This window comes from Somniosus microcephalus, chromosome 9, assembly GCF_052327205.1.
Source record: "Somniosus microcephalus isolate GS21.2 chromosome 9, FLI_Smic_1.0, whole genome shotgun sequence".
NCBI lineage: Eukaryota > Metazoa > Chordata > Chondrichthyes > Squaliformes > Somniosidae > Somniosus > Somniosus microcephalus.
This window is the reverse complement of record NC_140995.1, coordinates 17,627,682-17,648,748: the sequence shown is the minus strand read 5'-3', so window position 1 is coordinate 17,648,748 and position 21,067 is coordinate 17,627,682.

Genomic DNA, 21,067 nt, shown 5'->3' with positions numbered 1-21,067 from the left:
AGAATATGGACTTCGAGTTAATCGCCAGAAATGTGAGTTCTTTCAGAAGCAAATCTCGTACTGTGGTCACGTCATTGACCAGGAGGGGCTTCACAAGTCACCTGACAAGATCGAAGCTGTTGTGAAGGCTCCCACTCCGGAAAATGTATCCCAGTTGAGGTCGTTCCTAGGGTTGATTAACTATTACCATAAGTTTCTGCTAAATTTATCCACGGTGCTACACCCGCTGAATGCTCTTTTGCAGAAGGGAGTGCCATGGAAGTGGAGCGAGGACTGTAAGCGGGCCTTTCACAAAAGCAAGGCATTGATCACCTCTAAGGAAGTGTTGGCTCACTTTAACCCAACGCTGCCTATTCGTTTAGCTTGTGATGCTTCTCCATATGGTATTGGGGCAGTGCTCTCACATAAGTCTTGGAAAGACCAGTCGCATTCGCATCCAGATCATTGACCTCTGCTGAGCGCAACTATGCTCAGATAGATAGGGAGACTCTCAGCCTTGTGTGGGGAGTAAAAAAATTTAATCATTACCTGCAAGGGCAAAAGTTTACGCTGCTGACAGACCACCAGCCGTTGGTTTCCATTTTTAACCCTAAGAAGGGTGTTTCGGTGATGACAGCGCAGAGGCTCCAGAGATGGTCCCTTTTCCTAGGGGCACATCAATATCAGATCGAATTCAAAGGTACAAAGCAACATGGTAATGCTGATGGGCTGTCGCGCCTGCCACTACCTGCAGCGGAAGAGGCACCGACAGTTGACCCTGTTGAGTTATTTCACTCGACCATCATCGAATGTTTACCAGTCACCAATGCAAGTATTGAGAGAGAAACCAGGAATGACCCGACACTGTCTCGGGTCTACGAATTGACAGTGAAGGGATGGCCAGCTCATGGTGAACCACTGTTACCGGCATTCTCAGCCAGACGAGAACAGCTGTCCGTCTGTCAAGGAACATTGATGTATGGAACACGGGTGATTATTCCTCCTAAATTAAGGGAGAGAGTTCTAAAGGAACTGCATGAAGGTCATCTGGGGGGAGTCAAGATGAAAAGCCTTGCTAGGGCTTATGTGTGGTGGCCAGGTATCGACCAACAAATAGAGGATCTGACTAAAAGCTGCTCAGGGTGCCAAAAAGTTCAAAATGCACCTCCGATTGCACCGCTGCATCCATGGGAATGGCCTTCAACCCCATGGCAACGTGTACATATTAACTTCGCAGGTCCATTCATGGACTCCATGTTTTTAATTGCGGTAGACGCACATTCTAAATGGCCAGAAGTGATTAAGATGGCGACCACTACCTCAGAAAAGACGATCGCAGTTCTAAGAACGATATTCGCAAGAAATGGATTGCCAGAACAAATATGTTCAGACAACGGACCGCAGTTCGTGTCAGAAGAATTCCAGAAATTCATGAAGAAGAATGGGGTGAAACATTATACCTCTGCCCCATATCATCCGGCTACAAATGGGTTGGCCGAGAGATTTGTACAAACGTTCAAAAAGGCGATAAAGGCCATGAGCGAAGATCAGATTCCACTACAACACAAGGTGGACAATTTCCTAATGGCATATCGAAACGCTACTCATGCAGTGACAAATCAAAGCCCTGCCATGATGTTCTATAACAGGAGGTTGCGGTCCAGGTTGGACTTGTTAAAACCAAATGTGCGGAGGGAAGTCGAAAACAAACAGTTCCAGCATATAAATAACAAGACCACTCGGAGTTTCGAAATAGGACAACCAGTGTTAGCCCGGGACTATAAGAATGAGAAATGGCAATCTGGAACAATTTGTGCCAGACAAGGACCCCTGATGTACACGGTAGATATTGGTGAAAACGTAATACGACGTCATGCTGACCAACTTGTAGAATCGAGAACAAGGGTCGAACCCATGACTACGACAGAGACACCAGTGGAAGAAGTTAGTGAACCTGAAGCATCTACCTCAGACGCCAATGTATCTGATGATGTCCAACCCATAAGAGATCAACTAGATGAGTCACCCCAGCAATGAGAATCAGAGACCCCTGAAAGGCATTATCCAACTCGGATCAGGAGGCCTCCTCAGAGACTGAATCTTTGAACAGTTTTGCATGAAGTTGTATATATGTTATCCATGTTATGTTTAAATTGGGATGTACACTGTTAAGCTAAAAAGGGAGGAATTGTGGTGTATGTAACCTGTACCACCTTAAGAGACTACCTTAAGAGATGGACTACTTTCTCTTGGCTACTGTATATTGTAGTACCGGTGGTGACCACACCGGTGTATAAACTCTGTGTAGTAATTTGCTAAGCAGTTCAGCCCTGACCTTCGATTAGTAAAGACCTGTTTAAGTTATTCTTGTTGTCTGTGTCCAGTGATTTAGAATAAGCATATCTGGACACTCAGACTCAACAGTGCCCTCACGCGTTCTATTAGTTCAAAGCCTGTGCTATAAACTGCAAATAAAAACAGTAAACAGAGAAGGGAAAGCAGCAATGAAACATTGTAGATTGGCAGTAGTTACAAGTTTAACCGCCTCTTCGCAGAAGATAAAAAAAATATATAACGGTTGTGACATGAATCAGTCATTCATGAAAGAAAGACTTGTGAAGTGATACTGAGCGGCCTGCGGGTGGCGCTGTCCAGGGAGAGTATAAATACTCGGGCACGGGCCCAGCTTGCGCAGGACATTCTTAACAGGAACTAGTGAAGGACACAACTAGACCTCCATGTTGTAAAACAGTTGATTAAAGCTTTGTTTAACGCTTAGACCAAGTGCCTAGTAGTTTTCTTACATCAGGTTGCATCTGCTGCGCTAATCTGTGGACTGGACCTGGCACAAGGTCTCGGGCTATTAACCTTATAGGGCAGATCACTGCATCACTTCCATGAGTCTCTCTGACCTACCTATATCTCACTGAAGACTCTTGACGACTCAACTGGAACAAGGCAGGCTTTCAAAATTTAAGGGAGACAAAGGAAATTTAACTATGTGCCATTTAAACACTGAAAACCGGGCCTAACAGGCGGCCCCAGCATCCGGTGTTCAACGAGGGCACACGGCAGGAAATACAGTATTTTAATTTAATTCATATGTGACCACCCTACATATGGGCAGGCAAATTTTAGACCACTCCAGAAAAAGGTGAAGCAGGCCCTCAAGCACTTTTTTGGCCCAGTTCACCACCACCCCCACCCCCGCCCCCACAGCCCCGATAAGCCAGCAAGCTGACGAGACAACCAGAAAGCCTGGGACACCCTGCATCAAAACAAGCTGGGCTATTTCTCTTTGAGTGGACCGGGGGCCCATTCCACTGGCAGAAGTTGCATAGTTGGGACGAGGATCCCACCCTGTAAGGTCCCATTAGTGGCACCCCCCTCAATCCACCAGTGGAGAGTGGAGCAGCCCAAAGCTGCTGCACCAGGGTAACCCCGAGGCTCTTCTCGGACCATGAATTTTAAGGTAATTAATCCCCTCCGTGATTGACTACCTGTGCCTGTGAAAGGTCTAGAGCCGCCATAGCTGCAGCAATTATTTCTCGCTCCTCCATAATTACAATTGTACATTATTTTGAACTGTGTATTTACTATGGTAGCCCGTCGAGCAGCTAAAAGACCATCCAAGCAGCTGTATAACTTGCTGGTTGTGATCTTTTTCTGGGAAAAGTTAGCAGTTGGAAATGCTACAGTCGTTATGAGCTAATCCTATTCACTATGTAGCTGGGGGAAAATTCAACATCAAATCCTTTAACACGGCGCACAAATCTGCAATATCCCTGTATCTCAAGTTACATACTCAACACATAAGAAGAGTTTAGCTTTTATTTGGAACTTAACCAATCGATGGATCTGTAAAATGCAAGACATTATAATTTGGAAGTACAGTTGCAGCCTGTTCCCGAAGCGGTGCCAAAGCACATTTGGTTTTCGAGTGATGTAATCTGCTGGCTTCTCGATATGAAATATGCATTTTCACTCCTTTTGAGGAGAAAATTGGAGAAAAAAAATGATGAGACAAAGTACATCAGAGAAAACAAAACTGGTAGGGGGAGTAACCCCTGTGGCAGAATTGGCAGACTGCATGTCTGCTGAACCCTTCATCAGAGGGATTGGAGCACTCCACTAAACCTGGTTCTGTCATTTTAGGAGAGGCTTAATTTAGTGGATTTAGATACAACAATGTAGGAAACGCATTCCTCCTTATTGCATTTCATAAAGGATCCTTTATTACATAGTTGAATGGCTGACAACTGATGTGTTACATTATGCTACCCTGGCAAGGAAAGAAGATGCAAAGGAATATATATCACAAAATGTGCCTTTGGAGCCTGAAATAGTGGAAGGATGAAGGATGTGGTGCAAGAAATGGCAGCTCAGCCCACTCCTTGGAATAAGTACAATTTGCAATAGAAAGAAAGACTTGCATTTATATAGCACCTTTCACGACCACCGGACATCTCAAAGCGCTTTACAGCCAATGAAGTAGAGTCACTGTTGTAATGTGAGAAATGAAGCAGCCAATTTGCGCACAGCAAGCTCCCACAAACAGCAATGTGAAAATGACCAGTGTTAGATCCGTGTATTTTTGATGTAGTGTGTCCTTCAATAACTAGACACGAGACTGCAGGGAACAATCAACAGGTGTTTACTGGATGAGGGTTACTCTAAAACTAAACGTACAGATCCCTACTCAGGGTTTATATACAAGTGTGGTCACTGCCGGTACTACAGTATACAGGAGCTGTAAAAAGTAGTTCTCCCCTTAAAGGTACATACACTACAATTCCTCCCCTTTTAGATTAACAGTACCATAACATTCATTTAACAATTAACACTTCTAACATGCACATTAACTGAAAATAGTCCATTTATAAATTCAGTCTTTGGGGCGGCTTCCTGATCCTTTCTGGATAGCGCCTTTCCTGAGTGTCTTGCTCTTAGTGCGGAGGCCCCCTGTCGTCAGTTGGTTCATCAGCTTCCGATGCTACTGTTTCTGGGGTAGATGCTACCTGTATGTCGGGTTCATCACCAGGTGCACGAGACATGGGTTTGACTCGTTCCTGTGACTCTAGGATCTGGTTGACATGGCGTCTCACAATGTTCTCCCCAACATCCACTGTGTACATTAGTGGCCCCTGCCGTGTGCATATCGTTCCTGGTTGCCATTTCTCTGTTCGGTAGTCGCGGGCCAAGACTGGTTGCCCTACATTGAAGCTCCTTGTCGGCTTCTCATTGATGTGCTGGAATTGCTTATTCTCAACATCTCTTCGTACATTTGGTCTGAGCAAATCCAGACGAGATCTCAACCTTCGGTTAAAGAACATCATGGCCAGGGTCTGGTTGGTGACTGCATGTGTCGCATTCCTGTAGGCTAACAGGAAATTGTCCATCTTATGCTGCAGTGGAATGTCGTCATCGCACATGGCCCTTACTGCTTTCTTAAAGGTTTGTACGAACCTCTCAGCCAATCCATTTGTGGCTGGATGATACGGGGCGGATGTGTAATGCCTTACCCCATTCCTTTTCATGAATCTTTGAAACTCTTCGGACACAAACTGTGGTCCGTTATCAGAGCAAATCTGCTCTGGCAAGCCGTTCCTGGCAAATATGGTCCGTAGGACTGCAATAGTTTTCTCCGTGGTGGTGGACGACATTTTGATCACCTCAGGCCATTTCGAGTGCGCATCCACGGCTATTAAAAACATTGAGTCCATGAATGGACCAGCAAAATCAATATGCACCCGTTGCCATGGAGATGAGGGCCACTCCCATGGGTGTAGAGGGGCATATGGTGGTGCATTTTGGACCTTCTGGCATCCTGAGCAGCTCTTTGTCAGGTCCTCAATTTGCTGATCGATCCCCGGCCACCACACATAAGCCCTAGCAAGGCTTTTCATTTTCACCCCTCCCAGATGGCCTTCGTGAAGCTCATTTAGCACTCTCTCCCTTAACTTGGGTGGAATTACCACTCGGGATCCACACATCAAGGTCTCCTGGCATACTGACAGCTGTAAGAAGTCACATAACACCAGGTTATACTCCAGCAGCTTTATTTGAAATCACAAGCTTTCGGAGCGCTGCGAAAGCTTGTGATTTCAAATAAAGCTGTTGGACTATAACCTGGTGTTGTGTGACTTCTTACATTTGTCCACCCCAGTCCAACTCCGGCATCTCCACACCATGGATACTGACAGCTGTTCTCTTCTGGATGAGAATGCTGGCAACAGTGAGTCACCATGTGTTGGCCATCCCTTCACCGTCAAGTTATATACCCGAGACAGTGTCGGGTCATTTCGGGTCTCCTTCTCTATATCAGCGTTAGTTACTGGCAAGCGTTCAATTATAGTTGAATAAAATATTTCGGCAGGGTCCACTGCTGGTGCTTCCTCCGCAGTAGGCAGTGGCAGGCGTGATAGCCCATCAGCGTTTCCATGCTGTTTCGTGCCCTTATACTCGATTTCATATTGGTTCGCCCCTAGAAAAAGGAACCATCTTTGTAGCTGTTGCGCAGTCATCACCGGCACACCCTTCTTTGGATTAAAGATGGAGACAAGTGGTTGGTGGTCAGTCAGCAAGGTGAACTTCTGCCCATGCAGATAGTGGTTGAAATTTTTCACTCCCCACACTAGGCTGAGGGCCTCCCTGTCAATCTGGGCGTAGTTACACTCGGCTGAGGTTAGTGACCGAGACGCAAAGGCTACCGGCCTCTCCGAGCTGTCCGGGAACTTGTGCGACAGCACCGCTCCAATGCCATAGGGTGATGCATCACATGCCAACCGAATTGGTAGTGCTGGGTTGAAATGAGCCAACACCTCTTTTGATGTGATCAATTCTTTGCACTTCTGGAAAGCTCGTTTACATTCGTCATTCCACTTCCATGGTACCCCCGTTTGCAGTAGGGTGTTCAGTGGGTGTAGTACTGTAGACAAATTCGGCAAGAACTTATGGTAGTAGTTCACCAGCCTGAGGAACGACCTCAGTTGTGACACATTTTCCGGTGCTGGAGCCTTGACTACTGCCTCAATCTTTTCAGGGGACTTATGTAACCCCTCTTCATCAATAACGTGGCCACAATACGAGATCTGCTTCTGGAAAAACTCGCATTTGTGGCGATTTGCTCGGAGCCCATATTCCTTCAATCTAGTGAGCACCTGCTCCAGGTTGGCAAGGTGATCACTGTCATTTTCGCCCGTGACCAGGATGTCGTCCAAATAACACTGGGTCCCTGGAATCCCTTGCAGGACTTGATCCATTGCCCTTTGCCAAATAGCCGGAGCTGATGCTAACCTGAACACCAGCCGGTTGTATTGGTAGAGACCTTTATGAGTGTTGATCGTGAGGTACTGTTTTGAGGCTTCTTCTACCTCCATTTGCAGGTACGCCTGGGCTAGATCAATCTTAGTGAAGCGTTTCCCTCCAGATAGCGAGGCGAAAATATCTTCAATCTGCGGAAGCGGATATTGTACTGTGTGCAGGACTGGGTTCACTGTCACCTTAAAGTCCCCACAGATGCGAACCTTCTTTGGTTCCCCAGGCGTATTACTCAATGACCTCTTCATTACAGGAACGATGGGTGTAGCCCACTCGCTCCAGTCCACTTTGGACAGTACTCCTGAATGTTCCAAACCTTCCAGCTCTGCTTCGACGGCTGGGCGGATCGCATAAGGCACCGGCCTGGCCTTAAAAAACTTTGGGCTTGCATTTTCCTCTATTTTGATCATCGCTGTTATGCCTTTTAGTGTTCCAAGTCCCTCCTGGAACACTTCTTGTGTGTCAGTTAACATTTTTGACAGTCGTCCAGGTGTGGCGTCGTCATCCTTTTTGGCATCTACAGTCAGTGCTTGTATGGAATGCCAATCTAGCTGTATCTTCCGGATCCATTCACGTCCTAGTAGTGGTGGTCCTCCATCTGGCAATACATATATGTCTATTTTTGGTGTTTCCTTGCCGTTATATATAACGTTCACCCTTATTTTTCCTTTGGGGTAGACTTTTTGCCCCGTGTACATCTTCAAGACAATCTCTGTATCTCTCAAGGGTATATGTGAGAATAGCCGCTTGTAGTCCCTTCGGTTTATGACTGTTAGGGCTGATCCTGTGTCCAATTCCATTTTCACTTGGACTCCTGCTATCTTGAGCGTGACCCAGATAGTTTGGTGATCCTCCATTTTGATCACCTTATGTAGTTTCAGACAACCCAGCTCCTTGCTTCCGGAGTCTGTTTCACTTTTCTGTTCATCTGAACTACTCTCCGTCACCTAATGTACCTTCTTGTACTTCTCCTGTGGAGATTTCTTGCTGCTGGTTTTCTTTCCCGACCTGCAGACTCTTGCTATGTGTCCTACTTTTCCACACTGTCTGCACACTTTGTCCTTGAACCAGCAATCATTATGGTCGTGTGTTGTTCTGCCGCAGCGATAGCACTTCACTGTTCTGTATGACATTTCATTTGTGCCATATTCTTGCGGTCTCCGTTGTATCTCTGTAGCGCCACGTGTGGCTGCTTCGTGTGATACTGCCATGCTGAAAGCCTTGTCCAGCGTAAGATCCTTTTCTGATAGAAGCCATTTCTGGGTTCCTTCACTTTGAAGCCCACACACAAACTTGTCCCTTAAAGTATCTGCTAGTCCCGTTCCAAACTGGCAGTGTTTCGATAGCTTGCGCAGTTCCGTTAAATACTCAGCATTACTTTTATCTTTATGCTGGTTCCTTTTGCGAAACTTAAATCTTTCTGCTATCAGCAGCGGTGTGGGGTTTAAGTGGTCCTGTAGGATTGACACTATGTTTCCAAAATCCTTTTCCACTGGCTTCTCTGGGGTTACTAGGTTTCGCAGTAAGCCATACGTTTTTCCACCCATTGAATTCAACAATACCAGCGCTTTCCTCTCATCTGGCACTTCATTCGCCTTGCAGTACACTTCTATGCATTCGACAGATGTCATCCAATCTTCGACTTCATTGTCGAACGCTGTGATACTGCCACTCTTTGGCATCCCTGGGTGTGGTTAGACTGGCTCAAAATGGCATTTTCCCGCGCTCTCCCTTCTTCTCCACTGTGGCTCAAAATGGCGTTTTCCCGCGCTCTCCCTTCTTCTCCGCTGCAGCTGCTCGGCCCTTGAACACCGGCTGCGCTCTGCGTGTTTCCCTTTCTGCCCCACTGACACTGCTCGTCCCTTGAACACCAGCTGCGCTCTGCGCATTTTCCTTCGTGCCTCTCTCTCTTCTCCCATCGACGCCGTTCGGTCCTGAACACCGGCTGCGCCCTGTGCGCTCTACCCTCTCTCTTCTCCCGTCGACGCCGCTTGGTCCTGAACACCGGCTGCGCCCTGTGTGCTCTACCCTCTCTCTTCACCCGTCGACACCGCTCGGTCCTGAACACCGGCCGCGCCCTGTGCGCTCTACCCTCTCTCTTCTCCCGTCAACGCTGCTCGGCCTTTTCTGTGCCGTCGGTCGGCTCTAGCCGCCGCTGTCCGGGAAGGGTCTGCACCGTACCTGTTGCCAGCCTGTTTCGCTGGACCACCGTGACTGGGGAACCAAGACCAGCTCTCAACAGCCTCCCCTGCGATGCTCAAGTCTCTGCTGAATGACTGGGCGGTTGCTCATGGTCGACGCCTGTGCCTCTGAACTCGACCCTCTTGCACTGTTCTCCAGGAGCGAATCCCTGGGAGGTGATGCAGAGTTGCAGGTAGGTTCGAATCTGCCTCGTCGCCAATGTTAGATCCGTGTATTTTGATGTTGTGTGTCCTTCAATAACTAGACACGAGACTGCAGGGAACAATCCATGGGGCTGTGGTGGAAAGGGTGGACAGCTTTAAGTTCCTCGGAGTCCACATCACGGAAGACCTCTCCTGGTCCCTCAATACCTCTTCTCTGGTGAAGAAGGCCCAGCAGCACCTATATTTCCTAAGGAGGCTGAAGGGATGTAACCTGTCACCCCTGATCCTCTCTAACTTTTACCGCTGCACAATAGAGAGCATCCTGACAAACTGTATCACAGTATGGTATGGCAGCTGTAGCTACTATGACCGGAAAGCCCTGCAGCGGGTAGTCAAAACTGCCCAACGCATTACCGGCACCCGGCTACCGACCATAGAGCACATATACCAGAAACGCTGTTTACGGAGGTCACGGACCATCATCAAAGACCCTACCCACCCCAGCCACAGTCTGTTCGCCCTCCTGCCATCTGGGAGACGCTACAGATGCATTCGCACCCGAACGACCAGATTTAGGAACAGCTTCTTTCCCAGGGCTGTCATCCTACTGAACTCCACACATAAACTCTAAAGCCTGCACATCTGCCAATGCATTTTATTATGTTTATGTTAATGTATTACAAGCCAAATGAATGTTGAATGTTTAAATGTTTTAATCTAAATGTACACTCTCGGGAGCCGCAAGCCTACATTTCGTTGTACTGCACTTGTGCACTAACAATGACAATAAAGTTGATTATTATTATTATTATTAAATGTACAGATCCCTACTAAGGGTTTATGTACAGGTGTGGTCACTGCCGGTACTACAGTATACAGGAGCTGTAAAAAGTAGTTCTCCCCTTAAAGGTGTTGAGTCTGTGGTTTCAATTGCAGTTGTACTGAATAACAGGACACAGACTACAGAAGTAAGTAAACAGGTCTTTAGTGATTGAGGGTCAGGGCTGAACTGGGATACACTTTGCTCTGCAGGGTTTATATACCGGTGTGGTCACTACCGGCACTACAATGTACAGGAGCCATCAAAAAGTAGTCCATCACCTTAAGGTATCCTTTTAAGGTGGTACAGGTTACATACACTACAATTCCTCCCCTTTTAGCTTAACAGTGTACACCCCAAATTAAACATTACATGGATAACATATATATAATTTACACACAACTGTTCAAAGATTCAGTCTCTGAGGAGGCCTCCTGATCCGGCCCGGATAACGCCTTTCAGGAGTCTCTGGTTCTCGTTGCTGGGGTGACTCATCCACTTGATCTCCTATGGATTGACCATCATCAGGTACGTTCGAGTCTGAGGTAGATGCTACAGGCTCAATAAGTTCTTCAACTGGTGTCTCTGCCGTAGACATGGGGTCGACCCTTGTTCTCGATTCCACAAGTTGGTCAGCATGACGTCGTATTACGTTCTCTCCAACGTCTACCGTGTACATCAAGGGTCCTTGTCGGGCACGAATTGTTCCAGGTTGCCATTTATCATCCCTATAGTCCCTGGCCAACACTGGTTGTCCTATTTCGAAACTACGAGTGGCCTTGTTATTTACATGCTGGAATTGCTTGTTTTCGACTTCCCTTCGCACATTGGGTTTTAACAAATCCAACCGGGACCGCAACCTTCTGTTATAGAACATTATGGCAGGACTTTGATTTGTCACTGAATGCGTGGCGTTTCGATACGCCATCGGGAAATTGTCCACCTTGTGTTGTAGTGGAATATGGTCTTCACTCATGGCCTTTATCGCCTTTTTGAACGTTTGAACAAATCTCTCGGCCAACCCATTTGTAGCCGGATGATATGGGGCAGATGTATAGTGTTTCACCCCATTCTTTTTCATGAATTTCTGGAATTCTTCTGACACGAACTGTGGTCCGTTGTCTGAACATATTTGCTCCGGCAACCCATTCCTTGCAAATATGTTTCTTAGAACTGCGATCATCTTCTCAGAGGTAGTGCTCGACATCTTAATCACTTCTGGCCATTTAGAATGTGCGTCTACTGCTATCAAAAACATGGAATCCATGAATGGACCTGCAAAGTCGATATGCACACGTTGCCATGGGGCTGAAGGCCATTCCCACGGATGCAGCGGTGCAATTGGAGGTGCATTTTGAACTTCTGGGCACCCTGAGCAGCTTTTAGTCAGATCCTCTATTTGTTTGTCGATACCTGGCCACCACACATAAGCCCTAGCAAGGCTTTTCATCTTGACTCCCCCCAGATGGCCTTCGTGCAATTCTTTCAGAACTCTCTCTCTTAATTTTGGAGGAATAATCACCCTTGTTCCATACATCAATGTTCCTTGACATACGGACAGCTGTTCTCGTCTGGCTGAGAATGCTGGTAACAGTGGTTCGCCATGTGCTGGCCATCCCTTCACTGTCAAGTCGTAGACCCGAGACAGTGTCGGGTTGTTTCGGGTCTCTCTCTCAATACCCGCATTGGTGACTGGTAAGCATTCGATGATGGTCGAGTGAAATATCTCTACAGGGTCAACTGCCGGTGCCTCTTCCGCTGTAGGTAGTGGCAGGCGCAACAGCCCATCAGCATTACCATGTTGTTTTGTACCTTTGAATTCAATATCATATTGATGTGCCCCTAGGAAAAGGGACCATCTCTGAAGCCTCTGCGCCATCATTACCGGAACACCCTTCTTAGGGTTGAAAATGGAAACCAACGGCTGGTGATCTGTCAGCAGCGTAAACTTTTGGCCTTGCAGGTAATGGTTAAATTTCTTAACTTCCCACACGAGGCTGAGAGCCTCCCTATCTATCTGAGCATAGTTGCGCTCAGCAGAGGTCAATGATCTGGATGCGAAAGCCACTGGCCTTTCTGAGCCATCTGGAAACTTATGTGAGAGCACTGCCCCGATACCATATGGAGAAGCATCACAAGCTAAGCGAATAGGCAGCGTTGGGTTAAAGTGAGCCAACACTTCCTTAGAGGTGATCAGTGCTTTGCTCTTTTGAAAAACCCGCTTACAATCATCGCTCCACTTCCATGGTATTCCCATTTGCGAAAGAGTGTTTAGCGGGTGTAACACCGTGGATAAATTTGGAAGAAACTTATGGTAATAGTTAACCAACCCGAGGAACGACCTCAACTGGGATACATTCTCCGGTGCAGGAGCTTTTACAACAGCTTCGATCTTGTCAGGTGACTTATGGAGCCCCTCCCGGTCAATGACGTGGCCGCAGTACGAGATTCGCTTTTGAAAGAACTCGCATTTCTGGTGATTAACTCTGAGCCCATATTCTTTCAATCTGATGAGCACCTGCTCCAAATTCGCGAGGTGATCGTTATCGTTATCTCCTGTAATCAGGATGTCATCCAGGTAGCATTGTGTGCCTGGAATTCCCTGCAATACCTGCTCCATGGCCCTTTGCCAAATCGCTGGAGCCGATGCCACTCCAAAAACCAGTCTATTATACCGATATAAGCCCTTATGCGTGTTGATCGTGAGATACTGACGTGATGCTTCATCAATTTCCATCTGTAGGTACGCCTGCGCCAGGTCTATCTTAGTGAAGTGTTTCCCGCCAGACAGCGAAGCGAAGATATCTTCAATCCGCGGAAGCGGATATTGCACTGTGTGAAGAACCGGGTTAACAGTGATCTTGAAATCGCCACAGATGCGAACCTTCCCAGGTTCCCCCGGCTTGTTGCTCAACGAACGCTTCATGACAGGAACAATGGGTGTAGCCCATTCGCTCCAGTCCACCTTGGACAGTACCCCTGAACGTTCTAGCCCTTCCAGCTCTGCTTCCACAGCAGGTCGTATCGCATAAGGTACCGGTCTGGCTTTGAAAAATTTTGGGTTTGCATGTTCTTCAACCTTGATGGTTGCCGTAATTCCTTTCAGTGTTCCAAGTCCCTGTTGGAACACCTCCTTAGCATCGTCTAAGATTTTGGACAGTCGTTTAGGTTTGACGTCGTCCTCCTTACAGGCATCTACAGTCAGTGCTTGTATGGAATGCCACTCCACATTTATTCTCCGGATCCATTCCCGTCCCAGTAGTGGCGGACCTCCATCAGGTAACACATACAAGTCAATTTTCTGAAATTCTTTACCATTGTAGACCACGTTTACTTTTATCTTTCCTTTGGGGGGAATGTGCGAGAATAACCTTTTGTAATCTTGCTTAATCATGACCGTTAATGCCGACCCAGTGTCCAATTCCATCTTCACTTGGACTCCTGCTATCCGAAGCGTGACCCAGATAGTTTGGTGGCCTGCTGTGTTACCCACATTATGTATTTTCAGACAACCCAGTTGTTTACTGCTGGAGTCTGAATCCGTCTTCTGTTCATCCGAACTGTTCTCTGTCATCTTGTGTACTTTTTTGTACTTCTCCTGCGGTGACTTTTTGCTGCTGGTCTTCTTTCCTGACCGGCCTACTCTCGCTATGTGACCAAGTTTGCCACATTGCCTGCATTCTTTATCTTTGAACCAGCACTGGTTCTGGCCATGCATTGTCCTTCCACAACGATAGCACTTTACTGTGCCCAATGCCATTTCATTGGTGCTGAATTCCAATGGCCTTTGCTGTATCTCTGCAGCGCCTCGTGCTGCTGCCTCGTGGGATGCTGCAATGCTGAAAGCTTTGTCCAGCGTAAGATCCTTTTCCTCCAGCAGTCGCTTCTGGGTTCCTTCCCTTAGGAGCCCACGCACAAACTTATCTCTCAGTGCATCTGCTAGTCCTGTTCCGAACTGGCAGTACTTTGATAACTTGCGCAGTTCTGTTAGGAATTCAGCGTTGCTTTCTTCTTTAAGTTGAATTCTTTTGTAGAATTTAAATCGTTCCGCTATCAGCAGCGGCGTGGGGTTTAAATGCTCCTGCAGGATAGTAACAATATCCGCGAAACTCTTCCCTACCGGTTTGTCTGGTGTTACAAGGTTCCTTAATAACCCATACATCTTCGCACCCATTGAGTTTAATAGGGTTAGTGCTTTCTTATCCTCCGGTACCTCATTCGTTGTACAGTAAACTTCGATGCGTTCCACATAAGTGGCCCAATCTTCCACATCGTTATCAAAAGCAGTGATGTTACCCGTTTTTGGCATCCTTGCTGAGTTTCTCCTTCCCCTTTGGATATTATTATTATTATTTTAATTTTTTTTCAAAATGGCGGCTTTTCCCGCGCTTGGCGGCTTTTCCCGTGCTTGTCTTCGTCCCCTGCCGACTCAAAATGGCGATTCCCACGCTGTTGCCGTCCACGCCTCCCAGCGGTCCTTTATTTTCCCCTGCATTGCTGCTCTTGTTCCCCCGCCGCTCCCGCGGTCCCTGTGGCCATAAACGCTTTTCTGGCTGCTGCGCGTCTCTGCCCGATTGCAGTCCGGCCCCTGACACCGGCTGCGGTCGTGTTCTCCGCCCTTTTCGGCGTTTTCCCTCCCCTTCTCCCCTGACAACTCGGCCGACTTCCCCCCCGTGCCGCTCGATCGGGCTTACCCGCCGCTGTCGTAGAAGGGATGCTCACTGATGCTTGACTTCGTGGTCAGCAAACCAACCCGGGTTTCCGATGGCCTCCCGTGCGATGCAGGATGTTGAGGGCGGATGCCCTTTATCGACGCCCGTTCCTGAGGACGAAGCTTCCTTTGATGCAAAACTGCCGCAAGGTAAGATCAGACTCGTCGCCACTGTTGAGTCTGTGGTTTCAATTGCAGTTATACTGAATAACAGGACACAGACTACAGAAGTAAGTAAACAGGTCTTTAGTGATTGAGGGTCAGGGCTGAACTGGGATACACTTTGCTCTGCAGGGTTTATATACCGGTGTGGTCACCACCGGTACTACAATGTACAGGAGCCATCAAAAAGTAGTCCATCACCTTAAGGTATCCTCTTAAGGTGGTACAGGTTACATACACTACAAAAGGTACATACACTACAACCAGATAATCTGTTTGTTTGTTATGTTGGTTGAGGGAGAAATATTGGCCCAGGACACCAGGGATAACTCCCCTGCTCTTCTTCGAAATAGTGGCCATGGGGATCTTTTACGTCCACCTGAGAGAGCAGACGGAGCCTCAGTTTAACGTCTCATCTGAAAGGCGGCACTTCTGACAGTGCAGCACTCCCTCAGTACTGCACTGGAGTGTCAGCCTAGCTTTATGTGCTCAAGTCCCTGGACTATGAACCCACAACCTTCTGACTCAGAGGCGAGTGTGCTACCCACTGAGCCACAGCTGACACAATAACAACAAAGAAAATTCTGGGGAAAACACAGCAAGTTCATCAATGTCTGAAGAGAGCAAATATGGGTTAACGTTTCAGGAGTAGACTCTTCATCAGGATCCAATGAGCCTATGTTTTAGTGTTTTCAGATGCTGGTGGACCTGCTGTGTAATTCTCGCATTTGCTGTTTCTCTGTCAGCATCAGCGCCTTTTATTTAGGTCTGTGCAATGTGATCCTCCACCACTTATTTAATCTTCTGATGGGAGCAAAGTGGTAAAGGACATCAAAACTTTCTAAAATTTCACCCCAACTCCTGAAGATGATCCAATGAAACCCTAGCACATCAATCTAATGCTACAACTTACATTACCTAACCACGACAAGCTGCATCCTACAGATGACATTTCCAGGCGGCTCAAGAACCATTGTGTTCTGCGAACTGTTTGATCGCCTCCAACTATATTTATCCACATGGCCTTCAATCTAGCTGCTTTCCAAGCAAGACAATCAGCCTGGCATTAAATACATTCTTAAACCTGTTGTGAGAATTTTATGTTTATCCGGGTGAAGGATGTTAAGTGCTGGGAAATGGAACTCTTTCCATTTCAGGCACCCACTGGTTACATCAGGCATGACCAGGCCAGGTGTACTACAGTTAGATACAGAGGCCCTGAATTTCTTCTGGGTCTCTCACGCTCTGCCACCTTGGTGGGAGACTGGTAGAATGCCCTGGGAAATCGTAGTTTTTAGCCATTTATATTGTTTCCCAGGTGACTGCAGCAAGAAACCGGGAAAAAAACCCCAATGGAATTTCAGGGTCAGTGTAAAGTTCCCTCGACTCTACCCCGACGATATACCTCCGTTCAAACCTCAGAAGAACTCCCCCTACTGCATCAGTGTGGCATTTTCAATCTGCCATATCCTCTGGCCTCTCAGAGTTAGATTGCCAAGTTAAAACAAATTAGTAATGAATTGGAAGCAGTTTGGTGCTATTTATCCAATAGGAGCTGGATTGAGACTGCACACGCGCATTTCACACGGAGGCCTAGAAATTCGTGTTCGCCATGAAGGTTGCCTGTGTCGCCAATTCGTCTGGGGGGGTGGGGGTTGGAGATAGGTGGCGCAGCGCTAACCTTCCATGCAATGCCCTCCTGGTGGCGTTAGTGGAGACCTCCGAGGTGAAGTTCCTGTCCTGAAGCGGCATTCGAGCTTCACACAGCCTCTGGGAGCGAGGCTGTGGAGCTCGCACGGAATTGTGGGCCATTAAAAGGGCTGTGAATTAAAGGGGCCGTGCACTCAGAACTAATACAAATTAAAATGCAGTAAAAAAAATGCAGTTTTCAGCCCTTACTTCCTTTAAAAAAAAATGTAACGTTAAAAAGAAGCCCCAAATGTGATTATTCAGCTCTTAAAGTCGAATTCCCTTCCAAGCCTCAAAAAATGGGAAAACTGCTTCAGCATTAACACAAATGGCTCAGCAAGCCAGGGAAGGGGCACCCAGGGTCTCGCACGCAGCACCACAGCTTTGTGAAGGGGGTCAACACTACAAGAGAGGTCCTCTACCCACAGGGGCCAGGAGGCCCTCCAGAAAGAAGGATGTAGGACTATATCACCGAGGCCGTCACTGCCAGCAGTGTCGCCCCCACCACCTGGCTGCAGTGCCCAAAGAAGCTTCATGACCTCAAACCACTGGTCAAGGTCAGTGAATGCATCTTCAAAAGCCGTCTCCTACCAACTGCACCACTAGCCTCACACAATACAATACAATACAAATCGCTTTATTGGCATGATAAGGTACATCTTATGTTGCCAAAGCATCAAAATACATTTATGGTTGAACACATAAACGCGGTTCCATTCATACAGTGTATAAACGTATATCCCTGAGTTTATAAATATATTTTCGCCTTGTTTATATATATTCTTGTCTTAGTTTACTGGTTGTCCCTCTGTTCATGGCAAGCTGTAACACAGTGTGCCGCCAGTGTTACACAGCTTCTCTCCTCCCCCAGTAGGAATGGGAGTTTTTGGTTGTCAGTCAGATTTCTGAATTCAGGGCATATTTGTGAGAATTTTTGATAGAAATTCTCTCTGATGCCCTGATATTTTCCACAGGCTGTGAGGAAGTGCATCTCTGTCTCAACTACTCCCTGACTGCAGTGAGAGCATATCCTGTCTTCTCTTGGCAGCCTGGTCTGCCTGTGTCTGCCTTTTTCGATCGCTAGGCTATGTTCGCTAAGTCTGTACCTTGTCAAGGTTCTTCTCAGTTTGTTATCCTTTACCATGGTCAGGTAATCAGCTATGTTGTATTGTCTGTTTAGGGCCAAGTAGCAATTGAGTTTGCTTTGGGTTTTTGTTGTTTCTGCCCAATATGACAGATATTTTTCCTTTTGCTTAGCGACGATTGTGTTGGGTCGAATTCTTTGTGTTACCCTGTCACTGTCCTGGGGCTGGTTATTGTTAGTATTGTTATTAGTTACTTTATTGAGTCCCAGGACTAGTTGACTGAGGGTATTCTTCTTTATGGTCAGCTCTTGGCATTTCAGGGCGTCGTAGTGATAGCATTGGGGGTTGCTCATTTGTAGGTGATTCCAAAATTTGGTGGCTCTTTTTTGGATAGTGATTATTAATGGGTATTGGCCTAGTTCCGCCCTGCATGCGTTGTTTACTGTTTTCCTTTGAGTCCGGAGGATACTTTTACAGAATTCCGCATGTAGGATCTCAATTGGGTGTTTGTCCCATTTTGCAAAATCTTGTTGTGTTAATGGTCCCCAGACCTCACTGCCATAGAGTGCAATTGGTTCAATTACTGATTTGAAAATTTTGAGCCAAATGCTAATTGGGATTTCTATTTGGATTGATTTTTTGATGGCATAGAAAGCCCTTCTTGCTTTCTCTTTCAGTTCATTCACAGCCAGTTTGAAGTTTCCCGTAGAACTGATTTTTAAGCCCAAGTATGTGTAGTGAGTGGTTTGTTCAATTTTGGTTGTTCCTACTGTGAAATTTATTGTGGGTCCATGTTGTTTGGATCTTTGCTGGAACACAAGGACTTTGGTTTTTTGGGGATTTATTGTCAGGGCCCAAGTCTGGCAGTACGACTCCAGCAGGTCCAGGTTCTGCTGTAGACCCTCCTTAGTTGGTGACAGCAGAACCAGGTCGTCGGCATAGAGGAGGAATTTAACCTTGGATTCATATAGGGTGAGGCCGGGTGCTGTAGATTGTTCAAGTAGTTTTGCCAATCCATTAATGTAAATATTAAAGAGTGTCGGTGAGATTGGTGAGCCCTGCGTCACCCCCCGCCCCTGTGGGAAGTATTTTGTTTGTTTGTCTCCAATTTTAACTGCACATTTATTGTTTGTATACATTGATTTAATTACATCATATGTTTTACCTCCTACCCCGCTTTCGATAAGTTTCAGGAATAAACCGTCATGCCAGATGGAGTCGAAAGCCTTCTGGAAATCTACAAAGCATGCGTAGATTTTGCTTTTGTTATGGTGAACGTGTTTGTCAATTAGGGTCTGTAGGGTGAAGATATGATCGGATGTTCTATAGTTTGGCAGGAATCCAATTTGGCTTTTACTCAAGACATTGTGCTCTTCAAGGAAGTTTATAAGTCTTTTGTTTATGATGCTACAGAATACCTTCCCCAGGTTACTGTTTACACAGATGCCTCGATAGTTGTTTGGGTCGATTTTGTCCCCACTTTTGTATATGGGTGTTATGAGTCCTTTGTTCCAGATGTCAGGGAAATAACCGACACTCAGAACCAAGTTGAAGAGTTTTAGGATAGCCAGTTTCAGTTTGTCGTCTGCGTGTTTAATCATCTCGTTTAGTATGCCGTCTGTCCCGCAAGCTTTTCCTGGTCGCAGGTCCTTGAGTTTTTCAAGAAGTTCTTTTTCTGTTATTATGGCGTCTAACGGGTTTTGGTTATCTTTTATGGCCATTTCAAGCTTTTCAAGTTTTTTGCGTATTTGGTGTTGCTCTGGTCCTAGTGTGTTTTTCTGGTATAATTTTTCAAAGTGGTTTACCCATGTGTCCCCATTTTGAATGGACAAATCGTCGTGTTGTTTTTTGTGTAGTGTTTTCAAGTTGTCCCAGAAACAATTCGACTCAATGGATTCCTCCATGGAGCTGAGTGTATTCTTAATAAATTGCTCTTTTTTGGTCCTGAGTGTGTTTCTGTATTGTGTTAGCGTCTGACAATAAGTAAGGCGTAATTCCTCGTTTTCTGGATATCTGTGTTTTTGGTTTGATAGTTTTCTAAGTTTTTTCCTCATGTTATGGCAATCATGGTCAAACCATTTTTCATAGTTTTTTGTTTTGGGTTTGTTCTTGCGAGCTTTCAAGTTTGCATTTGTTGCCAAATTATCAAAAATATTGTTTAGTTTACTAACTGCCCGGTTTACGCCTTCTTTATTGTGAGTGTATATGTTATCCAGAAAGGTGTCTAAGAGAGCTTGAGTTGATGCATTGCTAATTGTTTTCTGGTATTTTTCCGTGTCGTTTTTGGCCCATCTGTACGATTTTTTGGTGTTGTACAGTTTACTGGGTTGTGTTTCTATGTTGTTTGTTTCTGTCTTTTTGAGAAACATAGTAATTTGGCTGTGATCTGACAGTGTTGTTTGTGGTTTGACTGTGAATGCTCTGAAAGAGGATGGGTCCAAGTCTGTAATCATATAGTCTACTGTGCTGCAGCCAAGAGGTGAGCAGTAGGTCGATCTTCCTAGGAGGTCTCCTATGAACCTACCATTGACAATGTACAGACCCAGGTTTCGACAGAGCTGTAGTAGCTGTTTACCGTTGGTATTTGACTGCTTGTCGCAGTTATGCCTGTATGGAAGGGAAGGGATGTCAAAGTGGTTATCACTGCTCAATGCACGATTCCCACCCCCAATCACTCACCTACCAACAATCTGGACCACTCACGAGGCACATCTCCCATTCCGAGCCTCACCACACTTGGAGGAGACGCTGCAGGCCATTCTTGGTGGGGGCATGGCTGAGCCCTTGGCCAGCGGCAGGGCTCCAAGGATACAAGACGCTGGCATCCTCATACATTATCCTCCTTCTTACATGCACCTCTTGCTTTCCCGCCCTCCCGTCACCACTACGCCACCCTTGTGCCTTCCTCATTTCACACACCCAAGAAATGCAGCCTGCCCATCTAGTGGGTGACCAA